A 6,827-nucleotide genomic window follows, 5' to 3' on the forward strand; every position below is an offset into this window, starting at 1 on the left:
ATGCACACTGACTCCGCAACGATCGAAAAATGACGTCACGTCAAGATTCACTCATGCACGTGACAGGTACATGACAGCCTGTCACTCTGACGCAATTTACTCGATTTGCTGTGTGACTGATGGCATGCCATAAGCACCCTTTTCGCATATGACGGCTCATTATAGCGTTTGCTGTCGAAAGGAGGTTCTGATTAGCTGTGGGCTAGCTCACTTCAGCTACTCTATTGTGTTTCCCATTATCATAAATTCCAGAGTGTTGCACGATCCTGATTTTCGTGGGAATGGAGACAAACTTCAAACCTTCCAGAAGGGTCTGATTGCCTGTGGGCTAGCTCACTTTAGCCACCCTATTGTGTATCCCCTTTCTCCTAGATGCCAAGTGTTGCATCATACCGTGGAGCACCGTGCATGGTACCAATGTTTACCAAACTGAACCCGTAAGGAATGCGTCCCGAACCCGTCCGCAACACGTAGCATATTGCCTCATGGAAGGCCGTTCGGAGGTCTCCTTATAATCCTATGGCGGGCACTGATTCATCCAAGTAAGCGAAGTGCTTTCCAAGAAGCAACGACGTGAAACGTCGACTTAACGGAGCCAAAGGTTCTCCTTCAGCTAAGCGTACAGACTCCACTAGGTTTATCCTCCTGCAGCGTGTAGCTCGCGGTTTCCTCAAGTCCTTTAAGGCATTTTTAGGACCTGATAGTGTAGACTTTCTTCTAGCTCTCTCAGATCTCTTGAAAGACATTGAGTCTGTGGTAGTTAGAGAATTGGAGAGCCAACAGTTTAAACTCGTTATTGTGGTGAATGTAGAAGTTGAAAAATTCGACCCCGCAACTGAACGAATAGTCACTGATTCTCCGCACTTCAGGAGCAGTCCGATTACTGTGCTGGAACCTGGCGAGGTGCGCCGTTTGCTCCTCTCGTCATTTGACGGGCTAGCGCGAAACCTTGATGCGTGTTTGAGCAATGGATCAGGGTGGACAGTGAAACAGGTCCATAGTGTTCAGCTGGACATTGGCCGATATGAGGCCCTGACTGGAAGTTCCTACCTTGCTCTACCATCGAAAATTGCCAGATCTAAGGCAGTTATTGATGTCCGAAACGATGGTGACAATCAATGCCTGAAATGGGCGATCCTCTCGGCCTTGCACCCCCTGGAGAACAACCCGCAGCGTGTCGAAAGATATGCCGAACATGCACAGAGTCTGGACTTGATCAAAGTGCGTTTTCCTGCCGACATTGGTGATGACAGAAAGGTACGTGAGCGTGATATCGTGGGTGGAGATTGCATACAAGTAGTATTATACGACATAATACATTGTATAGATGAATACTAATCATATGCTAGAGCGTGTTGAAAAACACGAACGCAGAAAAGCAAGCAGTGGTGGAGATTATAATTATACAAGTACTGCTAGAGTTATGGATGAATACTAACCAGGCACACATGTACATGTGGGTAATGGATGCACATGTTACACACAGTTCACACAAGAGCTCATCGAACTCATCAGCGCAGTCGTCTTCGTCATCCTCCACCTTCGGTTATGCGACGGTTCACAGAATCCAATTTCACCGTGTGACGTTTCACAGATTCCAAACTCACAGAATGACACTTCACAGAGTGCTAGTCTCACAGAATGCACTATTCACCGACACCCAATTCAACGAAAACCCAGTTCACAGACTGACTTATTCACAGACAGCCCCATTGCGTTACAACCAGCTAACACACACACACACACACACACACACACACACACACACACAAACACTTACAAAAGCCACGTGTGCTCTGGCAGCTTGGATACAGATCTCGCATCACCGTAGAACGACTACGCGTATACGCCCGCTTGCACGCAGCTTCAACGTGAGTGGATTGACGCAGTGATCCGGCTTTATTGACTTTTCCAAACTGTTCGAAAGGCACAGACATGGGCTTATATGCGCGGAACTACTGTATGCACACCACACATTTCTTCGCGAAACCCTCGAGCAGTTGATCGAGTTCCTTCTCTTCGATGTCAAGTGTTACATCAGTGCCCTCCAATGGCCTCAGGTGAATATGATCAGCCTCTTCGGTATAGACTTGCGGGATGGCTGCCAGCAGACATTTGAACTTTCCTGCAGTTCTCATGACAGTGACGGTCGAGGGACACACTAAAACTTGAAAGGATTTGTCCAGCACGAAGGCTTTCGCCCCACCATCTCACTTCCTCGCACATATATCGCGGTGACAAATTTCCTGTCACCGCCAGTCTCGCCGTCAGATGTCCGACAGGATTGGGGGAAGAAATTCGTCCCAATACGCGTCACATTCGCACATGTCACGGCACGTGACTGTTGACGAGCACTTCAGAGGTGCTCGTACAACTAAGTTACTTGGTCGAGCGACATCTCCATCTCCACCCTGGTCTGCTCAAACCTATCTTGCCGAGCCGTTGCAGTGGCGGAGAAAGCAGGTAGAGCGAATTTTGTATGATGAAACCTGGCTCCTGGTGAAAGGCGACTGTGAGTGCGTCCAGCAACCTTGTGCTGCACTTGAGCACCTTTCTCAACGCCATCGGTAATAATAGTGAAGGTATCCATGGCTTGAAAATGGAGTGACAACGATTTACACTAGGTAAAAGGAAGAAGAAGATTCAGGTGTTGGAGGATAAACCTAGTGGAGTCTTTACGGGCGAGAGGACCGCCCATTTCAGGCATTGATTGTCACCATCGTTTCGGACATTAATAACTGCCTTAGAGCTGGCAATGTTCGATGGTAGAGCAAGGTAGGAACTTCCATTGGCTCTCCAATTCTCTAACTACTACAGACTCAATGTCTTTCAAGAGATCTGAGAGAGCTAGAAGAAAGTCTACACTATCAGGTCCTAAAAATGCCTTAAAGGACTTGAGGAAACCGCGAGATACACGCTGCAGGAGGATAAACCTAGTGGAGTCGGTGCGTTTAGCTGAAGGAGAACCTTTGGCTCCGTCAAGTCGACGTTTCATGTTGCTTCTAGGAAAGCACTTCGCTTACTTGGATGGATCAGTGCCCGCCATAGGATTATAAGGAGACCTTAGAACGACCTTGCATGAGGTAATATGCTACGTGTTGCGGACGGGTTCGGGACGCATTCCTTACGGGTTCAGTTTGGTAAACATTAGAGAGGTTCCGGGGTACGATTTTCCGTGCCAAAATCCGTGTGGGCGCTACGGATTTTTTCCAGGCGTGCTCCATACGATTTTTCGGCACGGAGAATCCGTGTGGACTGGCTTTCACACGAACCATGTTTCGTATGGAGATTTTGCGTCATCGGGTGCAGAAAGATTTTCGCGTACAAATTTGGTACGAGAAACATCGATTTTCCGCGGGAAGTTTTGATTTCGGTACAAATTTTCGAAATAAAAAGGCATGGCGCGGGAATGTGACGTGCTTGCGATCGTAACCTAGGCAATGACGGCAAACACATAAGTTCCGTACTCCGGAACATTTCACTGCTCGAAAACGACGTATAAAAAATCCGTAGCGCCTCTACGGATTTTGGCACGAAAAATCGTACTCCGGAACCTCCCTATTGGTACCATGCACGGTGCTCCACGGTATAATGCAACACTTTGGCATCTAGGAGAAAGGGGATACACAATAGGGTGGCTAAAGTGAGCTAGCCCACAGACAATCAGAACCTTCTGGAAGGTTTGAAGTTTGTCTCCATTCCTACGAAAATCAAGATAGTGCAACACTCTGAAATTTATGATAATGGGATACACAATAGAGTAGCTGAAGTGAGCTAGCCCACAGATAATCAGAATCTTTAACTCACTTGAAACCAATACTTAAAGTGTAATGTGAAGACCGTCTATTCGGAAAAAGATAAACAAAAAGAAAAAAAGAATGATAAAAAGCCGGACATAAAAGAGCGGAGATTGACTGAGCTAGCCCATGATATTGAAATAAAAATAAAATCAGTCAATACTACTACTGAGAACGGTTTTATTCACAACATCATGAAGTATTAAAGAGGCAAAGCAAAAAGACAACCCAATTTCGGAAATAAATAGAACACTCAATAGAAATATAAAATTGAACGCAAAAGCTTCACAAGAAATTATTACGATGTAGTGGTTGCGACTTCGGCGATGATTTGTAAGAAAGGGTTTGCTCCACACAGCGCGAGCTCCAGTGTGGGGAGCAAACCCTTTCTTTTACAAGTAAGAAATTATTACCTAATAAAAATGTCTACCGGCATGCAAAGGCGAACGGTCACGCCTCTGCCCCTGTCAGCGCTGCAGTGTCAGTAGAGCCGGCGGCAATAAGCCGCAAAGGGGCTCCTGACCCTGCGGCGAGTGTCAATACTACTACTACTACTACTACTACTACTACTACTACTAGCCAATGATGTTTAAAAACTTACCGGTATGTGGATTGCGAGATGTGGTAAGTGGTGAAAGCGTGCGTTTTTTTCTTTTTTAAATTTTTTTTATTGAAAAACCACAAACCTTCAGACGTGTGAATGTGCACATGATATACAGTGTACATACGTATATATCAAGAAGGCAGCACAGAAACGGCAGTGGTGGTGAGGCCTGGGCAGCTCGTCCCACCGTGGGTCTCGGAGTCAACACTGGGCAGACGCACCAGGAGGGGGGGAGGGGGGGGGGGGGTGTGGTAGCTTAGGAGATAAGGGATGGAGCCAGCGTCATCATATTCATAGTATGTAATGCATATGCAGAAGTAATATGTAAATCTTAAAACAATAGTGCGGTGGACCTGCACAGAGGAAAGGCATCATGGACATGATCTACATGTACGTGTATAACTTATAAGTGAGCTAGGTAGGCATGGGCGGGTAATGCTAGTTATTTGCTGAGATAATGCTAAAGGCAATGCTCAAAATATGAGGATATAATGCCACTTAAAATGCTCACACTACTCCATAATGCCAGTTTGAAAGTTGGAAAAGTCGATTTAAGAAGGCCGTCTTGGATCAAGGCCAACGCATAGAAGAAAAAAAATTAAACAGCAGTGAGGAAGCTTCCACTGACAATCCACTGAGAAGGTTGATTTGCAACGTCAAGTCTCGGGACGAAGCCGGAAGGGTTCAGGTGCACGATTTTCGGAACTGGACCTAGCCAGCTTCATGCATGACCCCGTTGTCGACCGGCAATTATGTTTGTAATGCCAATTTTGCATGCGAAGTGGTGTTATAATGCCAGCATTATGCCACCTGGAAAAAGGGACTATAATGCCAGCCATAATGCTAGCATTACCCGCCCATGCCTAGAGCTAGGGCACATCATACACACACATATGCGCATGTTCAAATAGGAGATCAACCTGATAGGCGTTCACCGGCGTTGGGTAATCCTGAAATAAAGATATTAATATTATTAAAGAGATTATTATCGTACGCTCACATAAACACCACATACCAACACACACACACACACCTTGTACAAAGTGTTTTAAAACGGACATGTGTGTGTGTGTGTGTGTATGTGTGTGTGCGTGTGTGTGTGTGTGTCTGTGTCTTTGCCTTTCGAACAGTATGGAAAATTCCATTCTCCCGCTCACTGTGTGCAAAGCGCGCACGTCGAAGCTGCGTGCAAGCGGGCGTAGTCGTTCTACGGTGATACGAGATCTGTGCCCAAGCTGCCAGAGGACACGTGGCTTTTGTAAGTGTGTGTGTATGTGTGTGTGTGTGTGTGTGTGTGCGTGTGTGTGTGTGTGTGTGTGTGTGTGTGTGTGTTATGATTCGTTTTCAAGATACCTGTTTCAAGTACACTGTACATCTTTGGCCTACGTGCATTTTTTTACATCTGTTCAACTTGAGTGCGAAGTACTTGATAAGTAGTTTGTGTTACAAAAATTCCTGGTTACACAGAATGCTCGTGACACATCTATTAATTTTGTTTTTTGGTGTGTGTGTGTGCGTGTGGTGTGGTGTGCATATGTGTTTCAACTAGACACGGGACAAGCTGGTACGGCAGAGATAGCAATTGGGAAGTCCATACAAGTAGCACTTGGAACCATGGAGCTGATCGTGTGTCTCAACGCACTTGTACATAGCTGGTTGTGACGCAGCCATGCGAACTTTTTTACTAATATTTTTTCTCATATACCGGTATACATGATTGTATTATAATATTTAAACAATCGACGAGGAGACAATAGTCGTAAAATGGCAAAATAAGATAAATTGTGCACTCATAACAACAGCAAAAATGAAGAAAGTCAAGTTCCATAACGTTTTCTTCTGACTGTCATCAGTGGAACGCCGTCACATAAAAATGTAATAACTAAAACACACACTTATATACATGTACATGTAGCTAATATGGTTTCAGGTAGAAATACAGCAGCTAACAAGTACAAAAAGCAATTGCAGGTGTTGGAAGCTGTGTATATTCGTACTCGTGACCCTGTGCTATGTAAACAGAAAGAAAACGTTGTATCACTCACACTCTTCAAGTAATACACACGCACCATTACATTCATTCACACAGTATCACATTCATCTGCCACTACCTTTCTCACATACACTATATTCACACATTGCAAAGGTGCAAACTTCGCTTTTTGTACTTGTTAGCTGCTGTATTTCTACCTGAAACCATATTAGCTACATGTATATAAGTGTGTGTTTTAGTTATTACATTTTTATGTGACGGCGTTCCACTGATGACAGTCAGAAGAAAACGTTATGGAACTTGACTTTCTTCATTTTTGCTGTTGTTATGAGTGCACAATTTATCTTATTTATTGCCGTATTATAATATACTTTTCTTTTTTTCCTTTTTTCACTCGAAGCCATATACATAATACAATTACTCAATTCCAATG

The 6,827-nt window shown here is 44.8% G+C and overlaps 1 long non-coding RNA gene across 1 annotated transcript; it reads left to right on the top strand.

Annotated features, from left to right (window-relative positions):
• The first annotated feature begins 481 nt into the window (after positions 1-481).
• LOC135805874 (uncharacterized) lies at positions 482-6,245 on the top strand. The gene is made up of 3 exons (XR_010551178.1): positions 482-1,257; positions 5,532-5,659; positions 5,951-6,245. It is a non-coding gene; the product is annotated as an uncharacterized LOC135805874 (long non-coding RNA).
• The last annotated feature ends 582 nt before the right edge of the window (positions 6,246-6,827 follow it).

The sequence above is a fragment of the Sycon ciliatum genome, chromosome 1 (genome assembly GCF_964019385.1).
Source record: "Sycon ciliatum chromosome 1, ocSycCili1.1, whole genome shotgun sequence".
In the NCBI taxonomy this organism is placed as follows: Eukaryota; Metazoa; Porifera; class Calcarea; order Leucosolenida; family Sycettidae; genus Sycon; species Sycon ciliatum.